Genomic DNA, 16,641 nt, shown 5'->3' with positions numbered 1-16,641 from the left:
TGAACATTTGGTTTTCTTTTTATTGTGAAGCAATCAACAAATAGTACAAAATAACTGAAAACTTCAGTGTGCAGAACTATTCACCCAAGAAGGTCAGTACTTTGCGGAGCCTCCTTTTGTGACAATTACAGCTGCAAATCGCTGTGGATAAGTCTCAGAGATCCCCACATCTGACCACAGGGACTTTTGCCCATTCCAACAAGGCAAAATGGCTCCAACTCCTGCAAGTTAGATTGTTTCCTTTGGTGAACAGTAATCTTCAATTCTCAATTGGATTAACCCCTTAACAACCGCAGATCCACATTTAAACGGCGGTCATTAGGGGAATTATTCCCCCATTGCCGTTTTACAATGATGAGGAGGAATAAGGGAACAGCGCCCCCCCCCGGCAATGGCAATTCCAGGGGGTGTCAGCTGCACACGACACCTAACACCCTACAGTATAGGCCTTGGTCAGTTTTGCGACTTATCGGTACGGATTAACCCCTTAAATACACCTGTGAATCAAGACAGCTGTATTTAAGTTGTTGGAAGGGGGAACACAAGACCCCTACTTTCACACTTGCGTCGGTACGGGCCCGTCACTATGCGTCGGGCCGACGTACCGGCGCACGTTGTGAAATAAATGAACAACGGGGGCAGCGGATGCAGTTTTTCAACGCATCCGCTGCCCCATTGTAATGGCTGGGGAGGAGGGGGAGGAGTTTCGGCCGCGCATGCGCGGTCGAAAATAGCAGACGCGACGCACAAAAAAAGTTACATGTAACGTTTTTGTGCCGACGGTCCGCCAAAACACGACTCATCCGTCGCACAACGGATGCGACGTGTGGCCATACGTCGCAATGCGTCGCTAATGTAAGTCTATGGAGAAAAAACGCATCCCGCGGGTAACTTTGCAGGATGCGCTTTTTCCCCTAAACGACGCATTGCGACGTACGTCACACAACGCAAGTGTGAAAGTAGCCTAAGCAAAAAAAAAGTGATAGATGCAAAATAAAATATGTCAAAATGTATTTAAAAAAAAAAAACACCGAAAAAAGCGCACACATCACTAAAATCTGTTTCGACACTAAAAATGCGGTGTTTGATCAAACAAAAAATGTGCACAATTCCAAATGACCCGCTCTATAAAACTGGCATGCGATTAATTGTTTGACCAATGCCATAGAAAGAAAACCGACTCAGAAAATAAGTAAATAAAAAGCGATCAAAAATGTAAATGAAAAAAAAAGTATAACGCCAAACTATCCTGCAAAAAAATCCCTAATATGGCTCATTCGGCAAAAAAAATAAATAAATAAAGTTACAGCTCTCAGAATATGATGTGAAAACAAAATTCATTTTTGTAAAATATTGTTTTTAGTCTAAAAACAGCAAATCATAAAACAAAATACAAATCTGTTATCGCTGTAATTATACAGACCTGACAAATCTGTATTAATCACTTTGACCGCACGGTGAACGGTACAAAAAACGATAAAATAACTAATTTGCTGGTGTCTGAAAAATCTGAATAAAAAGCGATCAAACATTATGCACCCCAAAATGGTACCAAAAAAATCTGCAACTCGTCCCACAAAAAAGCCCTCACACTGCTCTGTTCTCCCCCAAAAAATTTTTTACGAAAATGTACAGCTCTCAGAATATGGTGACAAAACTACTACTACTATTTTTTTTTATAAAAAAGGATTTACTTTGTTATGGCAGCAAAACCTAAAAAACCTAAAAACAAACCCCCCCTCGCACTATACAAGTCAGATATTACTGTACTTGCACCGACCCAAAGACTAAATCCGCCTTATCACTTGTACCGTACGGTTAACTATGCAAAATTAAAACTGAGAACTATTCTTGTACTGCTGTATTTATTTCTTCATTCTACATCCCAAAAATCAGAAAAAGGCTCGGCTCACATTTATCCTGCACTCTCCTATGAGCCATTACCGTGTAAGTTCCCCAAAAACCGCGATTCAGACAAAACCCCGGACAGAGCCACTCAATTATGAGGCAGATGGAGTCCCTTTGGACTGGTCTGATTTCCAGCAGTGTCACGTCATTTTAGATGTCTTTTTAGCGAACAAGTGTGGGCGACCACAGATGTGTGCACGTCTAAAACAATTCAGACCACGGGAGAAGATGCCAAATCATGAAGAGTCTCCATCTGCCTCATGGTGGGCGGTTCCGTTGGGGGTTTTAGCTGATTCGCATTTTTGTGGGATTTACACGGAAACCCCTACCCAAATGCTCAGCGTAGAAGAAGAATGTGATCCCAGCCTTATACTGGAAGTGATTGAAAATTATTATGTACACCAAAATGGTACGAATAAAACCCCTAATTTTTCCCACACAACCAAACCCCACTCAGGTCAGTCATTGCAACTATAGGGGGTTCCAACATTACTGGTAGAATAAAGTCTCTGGAGAAGCGACATGGCTCCAACCCTCAAATAAAATCCAGTGAATTTTGCGCTCCCAAAGGCGAACACCCCCATCCTTTTAAGCCACTCTGTGCCTAAACGAAAGTAAGTGGCCATGTTTGGCATTATTGTAATGGAGAGAAGGCACCCAATTTACGGGTGCGTTTCAATAGAAGCACAAGCTGGTCACAATGTATGGGGGTGCTACAATGTATGGGGGGCACTATACTGTGTGGGGGCACAATGTATGGGTACTAAACAGGCAGATTTGCAATTCTTTCCCCCCCCCTCCCCCCCCCCCAAAAAAAAGCCTGGCTTGGATGTTACAAAATAGTCACTGCAGCCGTAGATGAATTCATTGAGAGGTGCAGTTTCTACAATGGGGTGACTTGGCTTTTTTTCTGCTGTTCTGGCACCTTATGAGCTCCGCAAATGTGGAACACAAACTATTCTAGCAAAATCTGTGCTCCAAAAGCCAAATAGCGCTCCTTCCATTTTAGCCCTGACATGTGGCCTAACAGTAATTTCTGACAACATATGGGGCAGCACTGGATTCTGGAGAAATTGCGCAATAAATTGTGGGATTTAGTTTCACACATAAACCCTCGTGTGCCTGGCAAATTTGCAAGTACAAAAATCATATTTTTACCACTAAAATGTCATTTCTACGTCTCAATGTTCTAAAATTCTGTGAGGCACATAAGGGTTCAAAATACTCACATTCCTAGATGAAATCCTTGAGGGGTTTAGTTTCTAAAAGGGAGCAACTTTTGGGGGTGTTTCACTGTTTAGGCACATCAGGGGCTCTCCAAATGCGACATGACACCCACAGACCATTCCATCAAAGTCTGCGTTCCAAAACATCACTGCTTCCTTTCCAAGCCCTGCTGTGCGCCCAAACAGTAGTTTTCCTCCGCATAGGGGGTGATCCGCATACTCAGGAGAAATTGCACAGCAAATTCTTTTGTTACCCTTGTGAAAACAAAAAAAAAATTGGGTCTAAAAGTACATTTGTGGGTAAAATGTGATTTTTTTATTTTCACAGCTCTACGTTATAAACTGCTGTGAAGCAACTGGGAGTTCAAGGTGCCCAACACACATCTAGATATAGTTTCCAAAATGGAGTAACTTGGGTGGGGTGGGGAGTTATTGAGGTGACGAACTGTGTTTGTTTGGCACCACATATAGCATTTACCTTGGTGGCCAAAGAGTTCAATTTTGGTCTAATCTGACCACAGCATCTTCCTCCATTCATTTGGGGAGTCATATTTTTGGCAACCTGAAAACAAGCCTTACAATTTGTGTGTAAGTAAAGGCTTTTTTCTGATCACTTTTCCAGAAAAGCCACCTCTATGGAGGGCACTTTATTTGCTTGGGAATTCTGCAGGTCCTTCAAGGTTACTTTTGGCCTCTGTGCTGCCTCTCTAATTAATGCTCTCCTTGCACAGGCTGAGTGTTTTAGTAGGCGGCTCTCAATTGGCAGGTTTGTTGTAGTACCATGTTCTTTCCATTTGATAAAGGATTTGATGGTGCTCTGGGGAGGAGGGGGGGTGGGGAGTCAGAGATTGGGATATACGTACTTTTTTTTTTATATAACCCAAACCGGACTTGTACTTAACAACTTTGTGCCTGACTTGTTTTTTGGAGATTTCCTTGGTCTTCATGATGTTTGGTGTTACACCGCTACCTTATACTTACCTGTCCGGCTGGCGCGCTCCCGATGCTCCTTCCTGCTCTCCGTCTCCCTGCTTCTCCGGCGCTCGTCCATTCTGCGGCCCACGCATGCGCAGACGTGCTCCTTTCGTCGCTGGGGCTTCTGGGAGGTCTTGAGCTGGTGGCTCTGCCTCCAATATGGCGGCACCCGTCTGGTACTTCTTCCCAGCGCCTGCCCTGCTCAGACGCCTTTGCGTCTATTGCGCTCGCTGGTTTCTTACCAGCGTTTCCTTAGGATCCTAGGCTCTGTACCATTCATCCCTGCTGTGACTTTGACTGTCTGCCGTGCCTTCCAGTCCCATGTTCCTGTCGTGCCTTCCAGTCCTGTGTTCCTGCCGTGCCTTCCAGTCCTATGTTCCTGCCATACCCTGCCAGTCCTATGTTCCTGCCATACCTGCCAGTCCAGTGTTCCTGCCGTGCCTTCCAGTCCTGTGTTCCTGTTGTGCCTGCCAGTCCTGTGTTCTTGCCGTGCCTTCCAGTTCTGTTTTCCTGCCATGCGTTCCAGTCTTGTGTTCCTGTCGTGCCTGCCAGTCCCGTGTTCTTGCCATACCTTCCAGTCCTGTGTTCCTGCCGTTTCTACCAGTCCATTGTTCCTGCCAGTCCAGTGTTCCCGTCGTGCCTTCCAGTCCTGTGTTCTGCTGTACCCTCCAGTCCTGTGTGCCGGCCGTTCCTGCCTGTCCCATGTTCCTGCCGTGCCTGCCAGTCCTGAGCCTCCGTTGTTTTCATCTAACGTGTACTTTCATCTTACCGGTCAGGACTTTGTCTTTTGCTTGCTTCTATCTGTCCAGTGCCTCCGCCATTCTTGTCTCTTCAGTAGCTCCATCTTCCCTCCTCTCTTAGTTCTATCTTCAGTCGTCCCTTTGGCTCTGGCAGTTGCGGCTTCACCCTCCTTGGGCCTGTCCCCAACACTCCCTGTACAGGCGGTGGCATCATCTGGTCCACTTCCTAAGTCCTGATATTTGGTTAGTGGTGACTCTTGCTTAATGGTGTTGCAGCCTTTAAGGGCTTTCAGAAAAGATGTGTATATACTGACAGACCATGTGACACAAACTGCACACGTGTACTTCCTTTCACTAAGCAGGTGACTTAGGCCGGGGTCACACTTGAATGTGCAATGTGAGAAACTCAGGCAAGTCTCTCACATCAATACCCGGCACTGCCGCCGGCACTCGGGACCAGAGTGTGCGGCTGCATGCATTTCTATGTATCTGAACGCACCGATCCAGAGTGCCGGCGGCAGTGCCGGGTATTGATGCGCGAGTCTCCCACATTGCACACGCAAATGTGAACCCGGCCTTGCACCCTGCTTGCACCAGAAACTTTTAGGGGTTTCATATCAAAATGGGTGAACACATGCATCACACACAAATCTGATTACAAAAATGTTTAAAAATAAGTTGCAATGTTACAAAATTGGTAAAAATGAGGGTGTATACTTTCGCAAACCACTGGATATTGTATTGTCATGTGTTGTGTCCTAGGTTGGTTACGCTTAACTGCAGCCTGTGCACAAGGCATGAGGGAGTCCGTCTCTTCTGTCATCAGATTTGCTACAATTCTGCAGTAAGGGCAAGATCGAACAGTGCAGATCTTTTCTTTTCTTTATTTATTTTATATAGCGCTAACATATTCCGCAGCGCTTTACAGACATCATCACTGTCCCCAATGGGGCTCACAATCTAAATTCCCTATCAGTATGTCTTTGGAATGTGGGAGGAAACCGGAGTGCCCGGAGGAAACCCACGCAAACACGGAGAGAACATACAAACTCTTTGCAGATGTTGTCCTTGGTGGGACTAGAACCCAGGACTCCAACGCTGCAAGGCTGCTGTGCTATCCACTGCGCCACCATGCTGCCCAGATAAATCTCTTCCCAACGGCAGTGGCCAATGGCTACATGGTTGTTAAACAAAATTGTGTGGCCTTTGGTCACTGCTGGTTGGAAATGTTTATGCCGCAGTGTGACAGATAATCTGTTCAAGAGAGAGATAAGCAGCCTTATGACCCCTTTAAGGCACCCCGAAACAGCTGTCTGTGGATGGATACCATGCTTGGCATAGGTGGCTTTCCTTCATAGGATGCTGCCCTTCCCGTGGTTGTTCCTTCCCGGGGAAAGGCCTGGCTATTCACTGCTTGCGTCGAGAAACACGTGATGGTGTCTCCGCAGATTCTTTTCATGCATCTGCATATTTCCCATAAGGGATGGGGGCAGTGTTCTGGAATCACTGCGTTGAGAAACACGTGGTGGTGTCTCTGCGGTGTTGGATGTTTTGGTCTCCACGAGGCCAATCATCTGTGCCTTTCTAGCCTTTTTACTAGGCACTGCTCCTAATAGCCAGATTCCTACTCCACACTGATGAGGGGCAAAAACCCCGAAACAGCTGTCTGTGGATGGATACCATGCTTGGCATAGGTGGCTTTCCTTCATAGGATGCTGCGCTTCCCGTGGTTGTTCCTTCCCGGGGAAAGGCCTGGCTATTCACTGCTTGCGTCGAGAAACACGTGATGGTGTCTCCGCAGCTTCTTTTCATGCATCTGCATATTTCCCATAAGGGATGGGGGCAGTGTTCTGGAATCACTGCGTTGAGAAACACGTGATGGTGTCTCCGAGGTGTTGGATGTTTTGGTCTCCACGAGGCCAATCATCTGTGCCTTTCTACCCCTTAAGGCACAGTTAGACGACTTGCTGCCCATGTGCCGTGATGGCATCGCTACATCCATGACATTCTGTTTCTGGGGGGGTAATCCATTGGCCATCATCGAGTTTATAACCATGATGAGTGATAACCATCTTACATCCATTTAAATGCCACTGGCAAAGATTGATAGCAGCATCTACATGGTTAACAGTAACAGCTGGAGCTCAGCTTTGGCCAAGGCTGTTCGGAGACATATACTGGCTATGTAATATAGCCGGCATGGCATCAGCCACGTGTGGAGGAAGCTCAGAGTCTCCTCAACGTACTGGGAAGGGGACCTCATGTGAATTCACGCTCTAGAGCAGGAAGGCATTAAAGACCACATAACATGGAACAGACCATACCCATCACCATGCCAGCAGTGGATATGCTGGAAAATACAAATAATATTGGGAAGGTAACTAAGGTGCAGCAAGCACTAAGCCTATAGATTACACAGATGGACAATTCTATATTATGCTGATAAATGCCGTCACTAAGCGGGAGATCCAAATCTGCACCCTGTGCAGTAGATCATTGCTGCAGCATTAGGGGTAGATAGGAGAGGATGTCACATGGCCGGTGTAATATGGCGATGCATCATCCTGATCTCTAATTAATGATGATGCAGAGAATCACACTTCATAGACCATTGCTTAACCAACCCCCTCACATTTACAGTTATCTAATATATAATTGCCTAGAATACTACTTCCTGCAATTTGTGCCAACTTCCTGTCCGGAGCTAATGTCCGGAGATAAGTGACGTCAACAGTGTCCAGTGTCTGATTGGTTGCCGCCTGCTGCGAGCGACCAATCAGAAACGTGCCGTACTGTGACACACTCCGCCCGCCATTTTGGTGTGATTTTTGAATTTTTACCTCACAGCAAGTTTCTACTGCGTGGAGGCGGGCCCAGTGACGTTGCTCTTCAAGCTCCTGCCGAATTTCGTCAAAAAAAATGATAATACCATTTACCAAAACTATATATATTTAGTTGTGAAGTGGTTCAGTGACATTTTCACACCAATTTTGAACTTTTGTTTGGTGTTTTCTCCATATACTGCCTATTATTCACTGACTGTTATACTGAGAGACTGCAGTTTAATAACCTCTTCTTTGCCACATTGGGTATATTGCTCTATTATTTGCCACATAAGGACATTGTCCATTATTGCCCAGCAATTTCTCTGCAATATAAACTGCCTATTTATTAATATCTGCATTCCTGCAAAGAACTATTGCCTATTATTAACTGGCTATTTTCCTACTACCTGACACTGCCCACAACACGCAAAGTTGTCGTCTGATGTCTTTCATCCCTCCCCTCATAAGCATGTTCATGGATCCTGTGTAACTGTCCCTAAATAACAAGAATTGTCAAGAGCTGGTGAGTGCAGCCATTTTTTGTTCTTTCTTACTATTATTTATTAATTGTATTATTCTTACATTTGAATAAATAAAGTATATATGGATTCTAGACTCCCGATTCTTTAGAATCGGGCTGCCATCTAGTTACATATAATGGTTTAGACAAAAGTCATTTATTGTACAAGCTGTAAAAAAATGTATGTATGTGTGTGTATATATATAAATAGATAGATAGATAGATAGATAGATATAGATAGATATAGATATTTAACCCCTTTACCCCCAAGGGTGGTTTGCACGTTAATGACCGGGCCAATTTTTACAATTCTGACCACTGTCCCTTTATGATGTTATAACTCTGGAACGCTTCAACGGATCCCAGTGAATCTGACACTGTTTTCTCGTGACATATTGCACTTCAGGTAGTGGTAAAACTTCTTTGATATTACCTGCGTTTATTTGTGAAAAACATGGAAATTTGGCGAAAATGTTGAAAATTTTGCAGTTTTCCAACTTTGAATTTTTATGAAATTAAATCACAGAGATATGTCACACAAAATACTTAATAAGTAACATTTCTCACATGTCTACTTTACATCAGCACAATTTTAGAACCAAAATTTTTTTTGTTAGGGAGTTATAAGGGTTAAAAGATGACCAGCAATTTCTCATTTTTACAACACCATTTTTTTTTAGGGACCACATCTCATTTGAAGTCATTTTGAGGGGTCTATATGATAGAAAATACCCAAGTGTGACACCATTCTAAAAACTGCACCCCTCAAGGTGCTCAAAACCACATTGAAGAAGTTTATTAACCCTTCAGGTGTTTCACAGGAATTTTTGGAATGTTTAAATAAAAATGAACATTTAACTTTTTTTCACAAAAAATTTTCTTCAGCTCCAACTTGTTTTATTTTACCAAGGGTAACAGGAGAAAATGGACCCCAAAAGTTGTTGCACAATTTGTCCTGAGTACACCGATACCCCATATGTGGAGGTAAACCACTGTTTGGGCGCATGACAGAGCTTGGAAGCGAAGGAGCGCCATTTGACTTTTCAATGCAAAATTGACTGGAATTGAGATGGGACGCCATGTTGTGTTTGGAGAGCCACTGATGTGCCTAAACATTGAAACCCCCCACAAGTGACACCATATTGGAAAGTAGACCCTCTAAGGAACTTATCTAGATGGTGATGAGCACTTTTACCCACCAAGGGCTTCACAGAAGTTTATAATGTAGAGCCGTAAAAATTTAACAAAAATTTTTTCCCAGAAAAATTATTTTTTAGCCCCCAGTTTTGGGTTTTCCCGAGGGTAACAGGAAAAATTGGACCCCAAAAGTTGTTGTCCAATTTGTCCTGAGTACGCCGATACCCCATATGTTGGGGTAAACCCCTGTTTGGGCACACGGGAGAGCTCGGAAGGGAAGGAGCACGGTTTTACTCTTTCAACGCAGAATTGGCTGGAATTGAGATTGGACGTCATGTCGCGTTTGGAGAGCCCCTGATGTGCCTAAACAGTGGAAACCCCCCAATTATAACCGAAACCCTAATCCAAACACACCCCTAACCCTAATCCCAACGGTAACCCTAACCACACCTCTAACCCAGACACACCCCTAACCCTATTCCCAACCGTAAATGTAATCCAAACCCTAACTTTAGCCCCAACCCTAACCCTAACTTTAGCCCCAACCCTAACTGTAGCCTTAACCCTAGCCCCAACCCTAACGCTAGCCCTAACCCTAATGGGAAAATGGAAATAAATACATTTTTTTAATTTTTCCCCAACTAAGGGGGTGATGAAAGAGGGTTTGATTTTCTTTTATAGCGGGTTTTTTAGCGGATTTTTATGATTGGCAGCCGTCACACACTGAAAGACGCTTTTCATTGCAAAAAATATTTTTTTCGAGTTACCACATTTTGAGAGCTATAATTTTTCCATTTTTGAGTCCAGAGTCATGTGAGGTCTTGTTTTTTAGGGGACGAGTTGACTTTTTATTGGTAACATTTTCGGGCACGTGACATTTTTTGATCGCTTTTCATTCCGATTTTTGTGAGGCAGAATAACCAAAAACCAGTTATTCATGAATTTCTATTGGGGGAGGCGTTTATACTGTTCCACGTTTGGTAAAATTGAAAAGCAGTTTTATTATTCGGGTCATTACAATTACAGCGATACCTCATTTATATCATTTTTTTATGTTTTGGCGCTTTAACACGATAAAAACTATTTTATAGAAAAAATAATTATTTTTGCATCGCTTTATTCTGAGGACTATAACTTATTTTTTCACTGATGATGCTGTATGGCGGCTCGTTTTTTGCGGCGGGACAAGATGACGTTTTCAGAGGTACCATGGTTATTTATATCCGTCTTTTTGATTGCCTGTTATTCCACTTTTTATTTGGCGGTATGAGAATAAAGCGTTTTTTTTTTTTACGGTGTTCACTGAAGGGGTTAACTAGTGATATAGTTTTATATATGGGGTCGTTACGGACGCGGCAATACTAAATGTGTACTTTTGTTGTTTTTTTTATTTAGATAAAGAAATGTATTTATAGGAACAATATTTTTGGGGGGGGAATTTTTTTTTTTTTTTACACATTGGAATTTTTTTTTTTTTTTTTTTTTTACACTAACATTGCCCCGGGGGGGGGGGGGGGGGGGGGGGGCGCATCATGTTATAGTGTAAGATCGCTGATCTGACACTCTGCTGTGCACTGTGTCAGATCAGCGATCTGACGTGCACTTTTCCTATGCTTCCAAGCGCCTGCTCTGAGCAGGCGCAGTGAAGCCACCTCCCTGCAGGACTCGGATGCCGCAGCCATCTTGGATCCGGGCCTGCAAGGAGGAGGTGGAGGTAAGAGACCCTCGCAGCAATGCGATCACACCGGAGCCCCCTCCCTGCGCGATGCTTCCCTATACCGCCGACACACTGCGATCATGTCCGTGACCGCTCCTGACACAGTGCCAGATGTCAGCTGCGATAGGCAGCTGACACCCGGCTGCGATCGGCCGCGCTCCCCCCGTGAGCGCGGCCGATCGCTATGACGTACTATCCCGTCGGTGGGCATACAGGCCCACCCCACCTTGACGGGATAGTACGTCACATGTCAGAAAGGGGATATATATAGATAGATATATACACACATACACACACTGCTCAAAAAAATAAAGGGAACACTAAAATCCCACATCCTAGATATCACTGAATGAAATATTCCAGTTGTAAATCTTTGTTCATTACATAGTGGAATGTGTTGAGAACAATAAAACCTAAAATGATCAATGTAAATCACAACTAATATCCCACGGAGGTCTGGAGTTGGAATGATGCTCAAAATCTAAGTGGAAAATGAAGTTACAGGCTGATCCAACTTCAGTGGAAATGCCTGAAGACAAGGAAATGATGCTCAGTAGTGTGTGGCCTCCATGTGCCTGTATTATCTCCCTACAATGCGTGGGAATGCTCCTGATAAGGCGACGGACGGTCTCCTGAGGGATCTTCTCCCAGACCTGGACTAAAGCATCCGCCAACTCCTGAACAGTCTATGGTGCAACGTGACATTGGTGGATGGTGCGAGACATGATGTCCCAGATGTGTTCAATCAGATTCAGGTCTGGAGAATGGGCAGGGCCAGATCATAGCTTCAATGCCTTCATCTCGCAAGAACTGCTGACACTCCAGCCACATGAGTTCTGGCATTGTCTTGCATTAGGAGGTACCCAGGGCCAATCGCACCAGCATATGGTCTCACAAGGGGTCTGAGGATCTCATCTCGGTACCAAATGGCAGTCAGGCTACCTCTCTGGCGAGCACATGGAGGGCTGTGCGGCCCTCCAAAGAAATAACACCCCACACCATTACTGACCCACTGCCAAACCGGTCATGCTGAATGATGTTGCAGGCAGCAGATCCCTCTCCACGGCGTCTCCAGACTGTCACGTCTGTCACATGTACTCCGTGTGAACCTGCTTTCATCTGTGAAGAGCACAGGGTGCCAGTGGCGAATTTGCCAATCCTGGTGTTCTGTGGCAAATGCCAAGCATCCTGCACGGTGTTGGGCTGTGAGCATAACCTCCATCTGTGGACATTGGGCACGCAGACCACTCATGACCTGCTGGGTCATTTGGCAGGCCTCTGGCAGTGCTCCTCCTGTTCCTCCTTGCACAAAGGCTGACGTAGCCGTCTTGCTGCTGGGTTGTTGCCCTCTTACAGCCCCCTCCATGTCTCCTGGTAGCCCCTCCAGCCTCTGGACACTACACTGACAGACACCGCAAACCTTTTTGCCACAACTTGCATTGATGTGCCATCCTGTATGAGCTGCACTACCTGAGCCCCTTGTGAGGGTTGTTGAGTCCGTCTCATGCTAACACGAGTGAAAGCACAACCAACATTCAAAAGTGACCAAAACATCAGCCAGAAAGCATTGGTACTGAGATGTGGTCTGTGGTCCCCACCTGCAGAACCACTCCTTTATTGAGTGTGTCTTGATAATTGACAAAAAATTCCAACTGTTGTCTATTCCATTTGTACAACAGCATGTAAAATTGATTGTCAAACAGTGTTGCTTCCTAAGTGGACAGTTTGATTTCACACAAGTTTGATTTAAATGGAGTTATATTCTGTTTGAGTGTCCCCTCTATTTTATTTGAGCAGTGTACAGTACAGATCAAAAGTTTGGACACCTTCTCATTTAACGATTTTTCTGTATTTTCAGGACTATGAAAATTGTACATTCACACTGAAGGCATCAAAACTATGAATTAACACATGTGGAAAAATATACTTAAAGTGTGAAACAACTGAAAATACGTCTTATATTCTAAGTTCTTCAAAGTAGCCACCTTTTGCTTTGATGACTGCTTTTCACATTCTTGGCATTCTCTTGATGAGCTTCAAGAGGTAGTCACTGGGAATGGTTTTCACTTCACAGGTGTGCCCTGTCAGGTTTAATAAGTGGGATTTCTTGCCTTATAAATGGGGTTGGGACCATCAGCTGTGTTGTGCAGAAGTCTGGTGGATACACAGCTGATAGTCCTTCTGAATCACTGTTAGAATTTGTATTATGGCAAGAAAAAAGCAGCTAAGTAAAGAAAAACGAGTGGCCATCATTGCTTTAAGAAATGAAGGTCAGTCAGTCTGAAAAATTGGGAAAACTTTGAAAGTGTCCTCAAGTGCAATGGCAAAAAACCATCAAGCGCTACAAAGAAACTGGCTCACATGAGGACCGCCCCAGAAAAGGAAGACCAAGAGTCACCTCTGCTTCTGAGGATAAGTTTATCCGAGTCACCAGCCTCAGAAATCACAGGTTAACAGCAGCTCAGATTAGAGATCAGGTCAATGCCACACAGTTCTAGCAGCAGACACATCTCTACAACAACTGTTAAGAGGAGACTTTGTGAAGCAAGCCTTCATGGTAAAATAGCTGCTAGGAAACCACTGCTAAGGACAGGCAACAAGCAGAAGAGACTTGTTTGGGCTAAAGAATACAAGGAATGGACATTAGACCGGTGGAAATCTGTTCTTTGGTCTGATGAGTCCAAATTTGAGATCTTTGGTTCCAACCACCGTGTCTTTGTGCTTAGCAGAAAAGGTGAACGGATGGACTCTACATGCCTGGATCCCACTATGAAGCATGGATGAGGTGTGATTGTGTGTGGGTGCTTTGCTGGTGACACTGTTGGGGATTTATTCAAAATTGAAGGCATACTGAACCAGTATGGCTACCACAGCATCTTGCAGCAGCATGCTATTCCATTCGGTTTGCATTTAGTTGGACCATCATTTATTTTTCAACAGGACAAACACACCTCCAGGCTGTGTAAGGGCTATTTGACCAAGAAGGAGAGTGATGGGGTGCTACGCCAGATGACCTGGCCTCCAGTCACCAGACCTGAACCCAATCGAGATGGTTTGGGGTGAGCTTGACCGCAGAGGGCCAAAAAGTGCTAAGCATCTCTGGGAACTTCTTCAAGATTGTTGGAAGAACATTCCCGGTGACTACATCTTGAAGCGCGCCAAGAGTGCGCAAAGAAGTCATCAAAGCAAAAGGTGGCTACTTTGAAGATCCTAGAATATAAACAAATTTTCAGTTGTTTCACACTTTTTTGTTAAGTATATAACTTCACATGTGTCAATTCATAGTTTTGATGCCTTCAGTGTGAATGTACAATTTTTATAGTCATGGAAATACAGAAAAATCTTCAAATGTGAAGGTGTGTCCAAACTTTTGGTCTGATATATATATATATATATATATATATATATATATACATATATATATATATATACATACATACATACATACATACATACACTGTATATACTCGAGTATAAGCCAAGATCTTGGGGCTGAAAGTGCCCCTCTCGGCTTATACTCGAGTCCTTGTCCCAGGGTGAGCGGTGGCTGTCACATACTCACCTAATCCTGGTCCGGTCCTTGCATCTGCAATGGTCTCCGGGCGCCGCAGCTCTTCCTCTGTTCAGCGGTCACGTGGTAAAGCTCATTAAAGTAATGAATATGGACGCATATTCTTTACTTTAATGAGCGGCACCACGTGACCACAGAACACCGGAACAAGCTGCTGGCGCCCGGAGGACATCTGTAAGTGAGAAGCAGTGACCGCTCCGGGAGCAGGTGAGTATAACGGGGGTGAGCACTGCGCGATATTCACCTGTCCTCGTTCCACCGCCGGGCGCCGCTCCGTCTTCCGCGTCCTGTGGCTGTGACGGCTGTGACTGTTCAGGTCAGAGGGAGCGATGACGTGTTTAGTGTGCGCCGCTCCAAAATTTTGCACAGACAAACTACTAACATTATTAGTGAGGGATATGTAAAAATATAACGGATATGAAATGGTTTACTGTATGTAAACCATGTCTCATATCCTGTCGGGAACTGAATTACCGGCTTTTCTATAGGACACCGGTGTGAATTTCTAGCAAGGCAGAAGTGTGGTCCGTGTGTAATCCATATTTTTTCTCGCCCCATAGACTTTCATTGGCGTATTTTTCCTCGGAATATGCCGACAATCGCAGCTTGCTGCCGAGAATTATACGGCTGATGGAAGCTTCCCCATAGAGAAACATTGGTCAGTGTGCAATGCGTTGTTTCTGCGCCTCTCCCCGTCCGTATTTCTCTCTAGTGTGACGCCGGCCTAATAGAGGAAGGAAACTCACACAAGAAGCCAGTGCGAATCCAGTTGCCCCAACGCAGGTTTCATTGCTACTTCATCATTCACGACGCGTGTGTTGGAGGAGGAATGGAAGACATTTTACAGCATAGAAGAGCAGCTTATCAGATTGACCCTATAGGGAGGTGTGTAAGTTATGTGGTATAAAAAGACAGATAGAGATCACATGGACATGTTAGAATCAATGACAGTGGTAGTGAAGTAATGCGGTGCATGCGCAGTAGTCTACCGCCACACACATCCACCATTCGGCGGTCCCGGAATGCAAGTGAGTAGCGCCATCATGGAGACTGTGCATGTGTCACGGTGGACTAGAGGAGGTGGAGCCGCATATTCATGACTGTAATGGGCGGCCCCACGTGACCGCATACAGGAGAAGCTGCGGCCAGGACAGGACACTGCGAGGGAGCAGGGTGAGTATTTTAATAACAGCGGGCGGGCGCACAGGCGGTGGGAGGGGGGTGGGGACAGGGATCTTTATTCTAAACACGAGAAACAAGGATTTCTCACATCTTCTCTACAGCAAACGCTGCTGCAGAGAAGATATGAATGGCAGCTTCAGCACCAGATGCAGGGGACAGCGCTTATCTCTAGCGCTGTCTCCTGCACGCTCCGTGTGGTACCCAGGCGGCACACGTGTGCCGCACGTGTGCCACAGAAACGCACGGGCACGGATAATTCCGGTATCGGAATTATCTGGACGTGTGGGACTGCCCTTACAGAAAGCAGTAGTTCCACGGAAAATAAATTACACACAGGTGGACTCAATTTACTAATTATGTGAATTCTGGAGGCAATTGGTCACTCAGGAATTTATGTATTTAGGGGTATCAGACTATGGGGTGTGGAATAGAAATTCACATCAATCTTCAGAATTAGATTTTTAAAATAATTTAAAAAATGCATCATTTCCTTTATAATTCACAAATACTTGATACTTTGTATGATACACTAGCACTTGTTTGAGGGCATAATATGAAGTGTGGAAAAGTTCATGGGGCATGAATACTTTTTCAAAGGATAATACAGCTCTGGCAAAAATGAAGAGACCATCACATCAAAGCCCTGTCATAGCCAGCCCAATCTCCAGATCTGAACCCCACTGAAAACCTCAGGAATGTATCAAGAGGATGATGGATAGTCACAAGCCATCAAAGAAGAACTGCTTACATTTTTACACCAGAAGCAGTGTGAAAGACTGGTGGAAAGCATGCCATGACGCATGAAAGCTGGGATTAAAAAATCATGGTTATTCCACAAAA

At 44.7% G+C, this 16,641-nt stretch overlaps 1 protein-coding gene across 3 annotated transcripts in view; it reads right to left on the bottom strand.

The window, feature by feature from the left end:
* The window catches only part of UXS1 (UDP-glucuronate decarboxylase 1), a 145,824-nt gene that overhangs the window by 11,223 nt on the left and 117,960 nt on the right, over positions 1-16,641 (bottom strand). The gene's annotated exons all lie outside the window — the stretch shown is intronic.

The sequence above is a fragment of the Ranitomeya imitator genome, chromosome 3 (genome assembly GCF_032444005.1).
Source record: "Ranitomeya imitator isolate aRanImi1 chromosome 3, aRanImi1.pri, whole genome shotgun sequence".
NCBI classification, from domain to species: Eukaryota; Metazoa; Chordata; class Amphibia; order Anura; family Dendrobatidae; genus Ranitomeya; species Ranitomeya imitator.
Note: the sequence above shows the minus strand (reverse complement) of the source record. Positions and strands in the feature narration are given on the sequence as shown.